This window comes from Orycteropus afer, unplaced genomic scaffold (genome assembly GCF_000298275.1).
Source record: "Orycteropus afer afer isolate SDZICR_OR568_19922 unplaced genomic scaffold, OryAfe1.0 scaffold00679, whole genome shotgun sequence".
Lineage (NCBI taxonomy): Eukaryota > Metazoa > Chordata > Mammalia > Tubulidentata > Orycteropodidae > Orycteropus > Orycteropus afer.
The window spans coordinates 65,677-77,694 of NW_006922266.1; positions in this window are offsets into that span (position 1 = coordinate 65,677).

Sequence of the window (12,018 nt, forward strand, 5' to 3'; positions counted from 1 at the left end):
AAAGTATATGTGAACTGCTGTATGAAAAGTGAATTTACTCTGTAAATCTTCACCCAAATCCCAATAATAATAATAATAATAAAAGAATGTAAAAGAGGAAGGACTCCTCATGAGAGGACAATGCCGGCTGATAGGTGCAGGAAGAGGAAATAACCACAAATTGGCCACGTTGCAGCCACCGGTGTAGAAGCAAACACACTGCCACTAAGTCCATGCTGACTCACAGTGCCCCCAGGAGGACAGAGTAGAAGAAATCCAGAAGGTTTCCAAGGCTGTCATTTTTATGGAACCCAAGCGCACATCAAACCCACTGCCATGGAGTTGATTCTGCTGTCCTAGAGGACAGAGTGGAATTGTCCCATGTGGTTTCCAAGGCTGTCATCTTTATGGAAGCAAAGTCCAAACCAAACCCACTTCTATCAAGTCAATTCTGACTCACAGAGCCCCTAGGCAACAGAGAAAAATGGCCCCAGATGGTATCCAAGAATGTTATCTTGATGGAAGCAAATCCCAAAGCAAGTCCACTGCCATCAAGTTTATGCCGACCCACAGTGTCCTGAGAGGACAGAGCAGAAGTGCATAGGATTCCCAAGGCTGCAAATCTTTATGGAAGCTGATTACCACATCTTTCTCCCTCAGAGCAGCTGGTGGGCTGAATAAATGACCTTTCTGTTAGCAGCTGAGTGCTTTAACCATGTGCCAACAGGGCTCCCCTTCGTACTTACCAGTGGGAGTGAAAATCACTGGGAAAGAGTGTTGGGGACAGGGCATTGTGGTGACCTCAAAGCCTCAGCAGGTTGCTGGCATGTTGCTAACTGGGAAAGGTGCCCTCAGAGCAGACATGCGACAGCCATGATCCCAACTGTATGGTCCCTGTGAGCGTGGCCAGTGATGAGAGGAACTAACATGTTCCTCCTGACCTTGTGTGTTGCAGAAGACACCCCAACATCACTGGGGATCCACCCTGCCTCTAACCATCGAGACTGGTCTGGACCCTCAAGAATATCCAGGTCACCAGGGACAAAAAGGAAAGGACACTTGAGTAGCTGCATAAGTGCATCCACTGAAACCTACACAAGCCGTCAGAGGATACTTGGTCTTCATGTCACATCTTCCGTAGAACACTGTGTCATAAGGGCTTTTTCCTAAACCAACATATATGTCTGACAGGCTGACAGGCTGTGCCTGCTTTATGTCCCATGATGCAATTCACCAGCCCCTTATTGGTCATGATGTCTTGTGGTTTCCTGTTTGTTCTTACAAAGAGCCCATAACCACACCAGTGTGCACCCTGAGTGGGCATTGCCAGAGTCCATCCGAGGGCTGGTTCACTATCAGAGTAATCATGGACCTTTATTTCCTCCCCAGGCCTGCTCAAGGAAGACCCGTTAATACTACTATTATTCAAATTTATGCACCAACCACCAAAGCCAAAGATGAGGAAATTAAAGAAATTATCAACTTCTGCAGTCTGAAATTGACCGAACATGCAATGAGGGTGTGTTACTTATCACTGGTGACTGGAATGCAAAAGTTGGAAACAAAGAACTAGTAGCTGGAAAATTTGGCCTCAGTGACAGAAATAATTCTGGAAATTACATGGTAGAATTTTACAAGACCAATGACTTATTCATTGCAAATACCTTTCACAACAACACAAACGTTGGCTGTACATGTGGACTTCGCCAGTAGGAAGACACAGGAAGGTCAAGCAAAGAGGGGAAGGTTTTCCACGAGGTGGATTGACATGGCGGCTGTGATGGTGGGCACAAGTATAGCAAGGATCATGGAGCTGGCATAGAAGGGACAGTGTTTCGTTCTGCTATGCATAGGGTCACTATGAGATGGAAAACACTCGATGGAACCTAACAACAACAACATATTTGAGAAGAAACATTTTGTCAATGAAGTAACAAGGGGTGAGCAGTTCCTGCCCAGAGCCAAGGCTTTAAAAAGAGAAAAGCTGCTATGGACTATGTGGGTCAGCTGGGGAGAGTGAAGTCTGTTGACTTGCTAGGCAATAGTTCTGTGTCCTTGATAAATATGGGGGTGTCCTTGCTCTTCAGAGACAAGTGAAAGGCTCTGGGCTGAAAGGTCATGAGTCCCCTCTTACTTTCCAATGGGTCAGCACAAAAGGAAAGGTAGAGTGAGGCCGGGGTCCTGGAGGGCAGAAGTGTAACAGCAGGTGAATGTGGGTGAAGGGTCCACAGTGTCAGCACGTCTAGCTAAGGTTTTCAATGAAACTCTGGGCTACGTGTTCTCATTTCCTACCCCTGCACTGAAAGCCACTTAGAGCATCACCCCTCTTTATGGCACAGTCTCTGGATCAGGAGTCTGGGTGCCATGGAGCTTCTCAGGGTGTCCAGGCTGCAGTCTGAGTGTCGTCCAGGCTGTGTTCCTTTCTGGACCTTGGGATCATCTTCCTGGCAAGATTCAGATCCTGTGATTGCGGGACTGAGGCCCTAGCCCTAGAGGCCCCCTTTCTCTTTGGCTGACCCTCACACATCCACCAGCCTTTCATGGGGTGAGGGATGCTCATGGTCCTTAGTCTACTCAGCACCCTCATGGGGCCTGCACCCCACTGACCCCCAGCATCACATTCTGCAGATAGATCTCACGGCTCCATAAGGCCTGTCCAGTTACACCTCACGTGGCCATGTTACAGGAACCCAAACCATTATCATTCAAGTGGGAGCTGTCGCCCCATCCCACCCAACCCCACTCAGTCAGCCTCGCCTGTGAATCACTCAACACCCTTCTCACCCTCACTCTGCTCCTTCCCACTGTCCCCACCCCATGTGAAGCAGCTATTCCTGTGCCCACCCCTCCATGTCCCTTCTAGTGCCCCAAGATGTCTGTGTTATTTTCCCAGGGACACTACAACAAAGGGGAGCTCTGGTGCCAACTGGTTAAACACTCGGCTGCTAACCAGAAAGTTGTCGGTTTGCACCCCCAGTCATTCCTCGGGAGAAAGATGAGGCATTCTGCTTCTGTGAGGATTGACAGACTTGGAAACCCTTGCATTGTTCCACTTGGCCTTCTAGGGGCCCTGTGAGTCAAAACCAACTCCAAGGTACTGGGTTTGGCTTTTTGGCTACAAAAAGATACCACAAACCAGGGACCTAAAAGCACAGGCTCTGGAAGCACAAGCCTGAATTCTGGCATCCACAGGGTTGCTTCAACCGGGGCTCCAAAGAAGAGGCCTTCTCATCTCCTCACACTTCTGCAGCTGTAGGCTATTCTTGGCCTTGTTCATGGTTTTGGGGCACCATCGCTCCAACCTGTGTCCCTTATCATGTGGCCCTTGAGGCCTCTTCCTAAATTTCAATCTCACCTGGAAATCATCTCCCCCTCTTGGAAGTGCTCCCACATTCACCACCAGCCTGAGTCAGATATGGCCCAGCACACACCCCCTTTGGAAACTAGGTCCAATAGGCTGGGCAGGAAGGGTTGATATCAGCACCCAGGACCTTCAAGGAGATATCAGAGTGGGCACACTAGGGACCAGGAGGGCACAGGGCCAGCAAAGCTGAGGGATAAGATGGGCTGCCCAGGCAGGGTGAGTGGTATAAGGGTAGACCCCACTGTGACCCCAACTTGGACCTGCCCCAGCTCCTGCTGCTCTTGTGCTGGAGGGCAGAGGAGCAGGGTGAGTGGCTCCAGCCTCAGTCTCCCACCTGTAGCAGCAGGGCATTGGAGATGACCCTCTGTGGCCCACCTCTGTCCCCTAATCCAAGGCTCACCCTTCCACAGCCTGGACCTTCGGGAAGGTGTCTGGTGGGAGTTCGACCCAATGGTGGCCATTCCGCCCTCTTGCACAGCACTCAGCAGGCCTCACTTTTTTTTTTTTTTTCTATTTTAAACAAACATCTATATGCTATGTACAGACCCTGCTCTGGGTGCAGACGTTTGGGCCAAGAAGCAGGGGAGTGATTGAAGCTGGAGGGGAAGGGAAGGTCTGGCACCCACCCGGCCCACCTGGTCACCTGGCCTCATGCCTACTCTTCACTGCCGTCCAGGCAGCCTCTTCCAGGCCCATGTCAATTGTCCCAGGGAGCACTGACTGTCAGCATGACAGCCGGAAAAGGAACCTCTGCTCAAAGCAAAATAAATAATGAATGTGTCCTGCAAGGTACCTCACCAGTCAGTGCAGGTGGAAGCCTGGTTAGGGCCAGGCTAGTTAGGGTCCCTTCAGGCGAGGGTGGTGGGACTTGGCATAACATTTTTGGCCCAGCCTGGCCCTTATGGGTGGTGAGCAGAGCTGGGTAGAAGCAGGGCCAGGAGGCTAGGCCAGACCCCAAGGCTTTAAGGTAAAGCATGGTGAGTGCGTGCACAGCCCAGTGGCTGGGCCAGCCATTGGGACAATCAGAGTTGGGCAGTCTCTGTGACCACAGGTGGCTGGGGTTGTGGGGTTTGGCTGGAAGACTGAAGCCTTTAGGTCCTGCTCCCCCAATCTAAAGCCTGGCAGGAGGGTTATGGGGGCACTGAGGGCTTTGATCAACACCTCACTTTGTCCAAAAATATGTCAGGGTTCAGCTCCTGGTGATCAGCAAAGTGTGTCCATGTGGATGGACAGCTGCACCTGGGGAGAGCATATGGGCCAGACACAGGTGGCATCCTCCTAGGTGATGACCCTCAGCCTAGACTCTGTGCCTGGGACCCCCAAACTCCCACCTTCGACCTTGACACTGGCCTCCACCCTTGGTCTCTCCTTAGCTCTGTTCCCAGCTCAACCTGTCTCAGGGTCTGCATTCCCCCCACGACCACCCTGTGCGGATTCTTCTGGCCCAAATGTCCATGAGGTGAGGAATGGGTAAACAAGATATGATCTGTCCACAAAAGGAATATTGTAAGAGAAACTGTCTTGTCTTTCTCCTTGGAACTGCTGGTGGGCTCGAAGCCAGTCATTTGATTAGCCATAAGAGAGCTCTACAAATGGAACCTTACTCAGCAATAAAAAGGAAGGACGTCTGATTCACGCACAACGTGGGAACCTTGAAAACATGGCTCTGTGGTAAAGAAGCCAGACACAAAAGACCATGGGTTGTATACATCTATTTAAATGAAATATTGAGGCTAGACAAGTCCACAAAGGAAGTTAATCAGAGGGTACCTGGGGCTGAGGAAGCACTGTGGCTCAATTGGGCATGGTGGGGACGTGACTGCATGGGCTGGCTACTGCTGGGCGGGGCTGGGAGAGACTGGGCAGAGCTGGGTGGTGGCTGGATGTGACTGGACATGACTAGGAGTAGTTGGGTAGGGCTTGGGCAGGGCTAAGAGTGACTGAATGTGGCTGGGAGTGGTTGGATGGGGCTTAGCGGGCCTGGGGGGCACTGAGTGGGGCTCAGCTGGGCTAGGGTGGGCTTGGCTGGCTGGGTCAGGGCTGGGTCCGGCCTGGGGCAGGGACTGGAAAAGATCAGTAATGTTCTCTAGGACTTGCTGATGGTGCAGGATAATACACTGGTGGCCACTATCAAGGTCTAAGGTGGAAGTTGTGGGGGTCCCAGGCACAGGGTCTAGGCTGAGGTTCCTCACCTAGGAGGATGCCACCTGAGCCTGGCCCAAGTGCTCTCCCCAGGCCCAGCTGTTCTTCCACATGGACAGTGCCCTCAGTACCCTCAGTTCCCCCATTACCCTCCTGCCAGGCTTTAGATTGGGGGAACAGGACCTAAAGGCTTCAGCCTTCCAGCCCAACCCCACACCCCCAGCCACCTGTGGCCACAGAGACTACCCAACCCTGATTGTGTCCCCAAACCAGAAACAAGACAAGGATTGCCTACAGCCCCAGAAGTGGGAGGAGATGGGAAGTCCTCTTCCTTAGGGCCCCACTTGATGGTGCAGCCCTCTTGATGCCAGTATTCAGGCTTCTGCCTCCAGAACATATCATTTTAGGTCCCTGATTCATGGTACCTTGTTGTAGCTAAAAAGCCAAACCCAGTACCTTGGAGTTGGTTTTGACTCACAGTGCCCCTAGAGAACAGAGTGGAACTGCCCACAGAGTTTCCAAGTCTGTCAATCGTCACGGAAGCAGACTGCCTCATCTTTCTCCCATGGAGTGGCTTGGGGTGCAAAACTACAACTTTCTGGTTAGCAGCCATGTGCTTAACCAGTGTTCCACCAGAGTTCCAATTTGTTGTAACGTCCCTGGGAAACTAACACAGGCGTCTTGGGGCACCAGAAGGGTCATGGAGGGGTAGACACAGGCAAGGCTGCTTCACATGGGGTTGGAACAGTGGGGAGGGGCAAAGCGATGGTGGGAAGGGTGTTTGGGGACTCACAGGCCAGGCTGTCTGAGTGGGGCTGGGTGGGATGGGGTGAGAGATCCCATTTGAGCCATAGTGGTTTGAGTACTTGCATTATGTTCAACGTGGCACCTGAGGGGTGACTGGACAGGCCTATGGAGCCTTGAGACCTGGGTTCAGAATGTGATGCTGGGGGTCACTGAAGTGCAGGCACCCTCATAAGGGTGCTTAGTGGACCATGGACTGTGAGGATCCCCCACCCCATTAGAAGATGCTGGTGGTGTGAAGGTCAGCCAAGGAGAGAGGGGGCCTCTAGGGGCTGGAGCCTCAGTCCCTCAACCACAGGAGCTGAATCTTGGCAGGAAGATGATCCCGAGGTCCAGAAAGGAACACAGCCTGGATGACATTCAGACTGCAGCCTGGACACCCTGAGAAGCTCCACAGCACCTGGACCCCTGACCCAGAGGCTGTGACATAAAGGGGGGTGGTGCTCTAAGTGGCTTTCAGTGCAGGAGTAGGGAATGAGAACAGCTAGCCCAGAGTTTCACTGAGAAACTTAGCTAGACCTGCTGACATGGGGGTCCCTTCACCCACATTCACCTGCTGTAACAATTCTGCCCTACAGGACCCCGGCCTCACTCTACCTTTTTGGTTGTGCTAACACATTGGAAAATAAGAGGGGACTCATAACCCATCACCCCAGAGCCTTCCACTCAGGTGCCGTGGAGTTTCTCAGGGTGTCCAGGCTGCAGTCTGAGTGTCGGCCAGGCTGTGTTCCTTTCTGGACCTCAGGATCATCTTCCTGCCAAGATTCAGCTCCTGTGGTTGTGGGACTGAGGTTCCAGCCCCTAGAGGCCCCCTCTCTCCTTGGCTGATGTTTACACCACCGCCATCTTCTAATGGGATCTCTGAAGAGCAAGGATGCCCCCTTGTCTATCAAGACACAGAACTATTCCCTAGTAAGCCACCAGACATGGTTCTCCCCAGCTGACCCAAGCATTCCATTGTAGCATTTTTCTTTTTAAGCTTGGGCTCCAGGCAGGAATTGCTCACGCAGCGTTCCTCCCTTGACCACGTGTTTCTTCTCAAACATTTTGTTGTTGTTGTTATGTGACACCGAGTTGTTTCTGACTCATAGCAACCCCATGCACAGCAGAATGAAACACCGCCCATACCCGCGCCAGCTCCGTGATCCTTACTATACTTGAGCTCATTGTCGCAGCCCCCTTGTCAATCCATCTCGTAGAGCAACTTCCCCTCTTTCCTGTGTGTTCAATCTGGCAAAGTCCACGTGTACAGCCACGGTTTGTGTTGTTGGCCAAAGGCATTTGCAATGAATAAGTCATTGGTCTTGCAAAATTCTACCATGCAATTTCCAGCATTATTTCTGTCACCAAATTTGCCAACTACTAGTGATTCTTTTTTGTTTCCAACTTTTGCATTCCAGTCACCAGTGATAAGTAACACATCCTGATTGCATGTTTGGTCAATTTCAGGCTGCAGATGTTGATAAAAATCTTCAATTTCCTCATCATTGGCTTTGGGGTTTGGTGCATAAATTTGAATAATAGAAGTTATTAACAGGTCTTCCTTGTAGGCATATGGATATTTACCTATCACTGACAGCATTGTACTTCAGGACTGATCTTAAAACCTACTTTGGAATGATGAAGGCCACACCATTCCTCTTCAATATGTGCCCTTTGGAGCTGCCCCAGGCACCGCTTCAGGGTGAATCTCCTGTCCTGAGGAGGTGCCATCACTTCGCAGTGCCCCTTGATGCCTGCTCCATGCAACCCTTCGGGGTGCCCCTCCTTTCCAAAAGCTGGTCCACCCCCTCAGGGTTCCCCTTGAAGCCTGTCCTGGGAACCCCTTCAATGTGCCCCTCCTATCCTGAGGAGGGGTAACTCCAGGATGCAGTTTGAAGCCTGCTCCAGACACACTTCCAGAGTGCCCCTCCTTCCCGATGAGGGCCCATCCCTTTTGGGTGCCTGTTGAAGCCTTTCCCATACACCCCTTTGGAGTGGCCCTCCTCGGGCCTCATGAGAGGAGGGGACACACATTCTGGGTGCTCCTGGGAGCCTTCCCTGTGTGCCCCTTTGGGGTCACCCTCTTATCCTGAGATGGGGCCAACCAACCTTTTGGGGTGCCCCTTGGAGCCTGCCCTGGGCACCTTTTTGGGGTGCCACTCCATGGGCTTTATGAGAGGAGGGGTACCCCTTCAGGGTGTTCTTGAAGCCTGTCCCTGGCAGCCCTTTGGTGTGACCTCTCCTCCCAAGGAGGGTCCACCCCTTCAGGGTGACCCTTGGAGCCTGCCTTAGGCACATCTTCATGGTGACCCTCCTCTCCTGAGGGGGGCCACCCTTTCAGGGTGCCCCTTGGAGCCTGCCCCGGACAGCACAACTTCATGGTACCCCTCCTCTGCCAAGGACAGAACACCCTTTTGGGGTGCCATTTGGAGCCTGGCCCTGGCACGGTCTTCTTGGTGCCTCTCGTCTCCCAAGGTGGGACAACCATTTTGGGAAGCCCCTTGGAGCCTGCCCCAGGTACCCTTTGGGGTGCCCCTCCTCAGCTTCATGAGACCAGGGGCCACCCCTTTGTGGTGCCCCTTGGAACCTGCCACGGGCACTACTTCATGCTGCCCCTCCTCTCCTGAGGAGGGGCCACCATTTTGGGGAGCCCCTTTGAACTTACCCCGGGCACCCTATCTGGGTGCCCCTCCTCAGGTCTCATGAGAGGGAGTCCACCCTTCAGGGTGCCCCTTGAAGCCTACCCCAGGTACATTTCTGGGGTGCCTCTACTCTCCTGAGGTGGGCCCACACCTTTGGGGTGCCCCTTGAAGCCTTACCCAGGCACACTTTCAGGTGCCCTTCCTCGGGTCTCAAGTGAGGAGGGGCCACCACTTCAGGATGCCCCTTGGAGCCTGCCCAGGGCACACCTTAGCAGTGCCCCTCCTCTCCCCTGGACAGGCCACCACTTCAGGGTGCTCCTTGAAGCCTGCCCCAGACATCCCTATGGGGTGCCCCTTCCCTCCCAAGGAGGGTCCACACCTTCAGGGTGGCTCTTGAAGCCTGCCCTGGGCACCTTTCAGGGTAACCTTCCTCACCTGAAGAGGGCCCACCCATTCAGGGTGCCCCTTGAAGCCTTACCTGGGCTCCCCTTTGGGTTGCCTCTCTTCAGGCTTCAAGAGAGGAGGGCCCACACCTTTGGGGTGCCCCTTTCAGCCTTCCAAGGGCACCCCTTCGGGGTTCCCTTCCTTTCCCATAGAGAGGCCAACCCTTTGGGTTGTGCTTGAAGCCTGCCCTGAGTAATCCGTTGGGGTGCACCTCCTTTCCCGAGAGGGAACACCCCTTTGGGTTGCACCTTGAAGTCTGTCCCAGGCAACACTTTGGAGTACCCCCCCTCTCCCATGGAGGGGCCACCCATTTGTGGTACCTTGAAGCCTTACCTGGGCTCCCCTTTGGGTTGCCCCTCCTCGGACTTAAAGAGAGAAGGGTCCAACCCTTTGGGGTGCCCCTTGGAGCCTGCCATGGGTACCCCTTCAGGGTGCCCCTCCTCTCCCATGGAGAGGCCAACCCTTTGGGGTTGAAGCCTGCCCTGGGTAACCCGTTGTGATGCACCTCCTATCCCAAGGAGTGGCCACCTCTTCACGGTGCCCCTTGAAGCCTACCCCGGCATCAATTCGCATTGCCCCTCCTCTCCTGAGAAGAGGCTACACATTCAGGGTGGCCATTGAAGCCTGCCGTGGGTGCCTCTTTTGGGGCACTCCTCTGTCGAGGTTAAGACACCCCTTTGGGGTGCCCCTTAAAGTGTGCCTTGGGAAACCTTTTGGGGTGTCACTCCTCTGCCAAAAAGGGCCCACCCCTTTGGGGTGCCCCTTGAAGCCTTAATTGGGACCCCTGCAGGATGCTTCTCCTTGGGCCTCATGAGACAAGGGGCCACCTCTTTGGGTGCCCCTTGAAACCTGCCCTGGGCAACCCTTCGTGGTGCCCCACATCTCCCAAAGATGGGCCATTTCTTCTATGTGACCTTGAAGTCTGACCCAGGCACCCCTTCAGGGTGCCCCTCCTTGGGCTTCATGAGAGTTAGGGCCACCCCTTTAGGGTACCATTGGGCCCTGTCCTGGGCTCCTCTGCAGGGTGACCCTCTTCTTCCGAGGAGCGTCCACCCCTTCGGAGTGCCCTTGGAGCCTGCCTTGGGCACTGTGTTGGATTGGGTTCTCTAGAGAAACACAAAAACCAGCAAAGTATATATATATATATATTTATAGAGAGAGAAAGAGAGAGAGAGAAATTTATCTTAGATAAATGGCTCACAAGCGTGTAGAAGCCAACAAGTTCAAGCTGAAAAGTTTGTCTCTGGAGGGGGATGGGGCCCAGGGCCGTCTGGCTTTCACACGCACGGCAGAGGAGTTCAAGTCACAAAGTTCGTCTCTGGAGAGAGATGGGGCCCGGAGTCGTCTGGTTCCCGTAAGCACAGTAGAGCCGAGAGAATCAAGCTGACACGCAGTGCGCTGGTCGCTGTTCCCAACAAAGAATGAATCCGAAAACCTCCAGGGCGAGCAGCGAGCTGCTCGCTCCAGGAAGTATATAGTCCAGAATGCCATTCTTCCAGTTTGTCCCTGGGATAGTATTGCAGGTAGGCCACACCCCTGGGGAAACTCCCCCTAGGCCGACCGGCCGCTTAGAACGCAGTCATGTGATCCATCATGGGAACCACCACTCACAACTGGAGTCCAGCCAAGTTGACACATCTTCAACTATCACAGGCACTTCCAGAGTTCACCTCCTTGGCACTCATGAGAAGAGGGTCTACCCATCCGGTGTGCCCCACCTCGGGCCTCATGAGAGGAGGGCCCTCCCCATCATTGTGCCTTTTGAAACCTGGCTGGGTACACCTTTGGAGTGCTGCACCTCTCCCAAAGAGGGGACACCCCTTCGAGGTGCCCCTTGAAGCCTGCCCTGGGCACTCCTTTGGGGTGCCCCTACACTCCAGAGGAGGGCCCACCCCTTGTGGTTCCCCTTGAAACCTGCCAAGGGCACCCCTTCAGAGTGCCCCTCCTCGGGCCTCATGAGAGCAGGGGACACTCTTTCAAGGTGTGCCTTGGAGGCTGCCCCAGGCACCCTTTCGTGGTACTCCTCTTCTCCCATGGAGGGGCCACCCTTTCTGGGTGCCACTTGCAGCCTGACCCAGGCACCCCTTCTGAGTGCCACTCCTTGGGCCTCCTGAGAGGAGAGTCCATCCCTTCGGGGTGCCCCTTGGAGCCTGCCCAGGGCACCACTACGTGGTGCCCTTAGTCTCCGGAGTTGGGACCACCCCTTCGTGGTGCCCTTGGAGACTGTCTCAGGCACCCCTTCAGGCTGCTCCTCCTCTCCTGAGCCACCCCTTCATGGTGCCTCTTGGAGCCTACCCCAGGCACTCTTTTGTGGTGCCCCTCCTTTGGGCCTTATGAGAGGAGGGGCCTACTTTTCTGGGTCCCTCTTGGAGCCTGCCTAGGGCACCCCTTCAGGTTGCCCCTGATCGGGCCTCAAGAGAGGAGGGCCCACCACTTTGGTATGCCCCTCAGAGTGTCTCCCAGACACCCCTTCAAGGTGCCCCTGCCACCCCACTGGGGTGACCCTTTTATAATGCCCTAGGCACCCCTTCATGGTCACCTCCATGGGCCTCATGAGAGGAGGGCCCAATCCTTCAGGGTGTCCCTTGAAGCCTACCTTAGGCACCCCTTCTGGGTGCACCTCCTCAAATCTCATGAGAGTAGGGTCTATCCCTCTGGGTG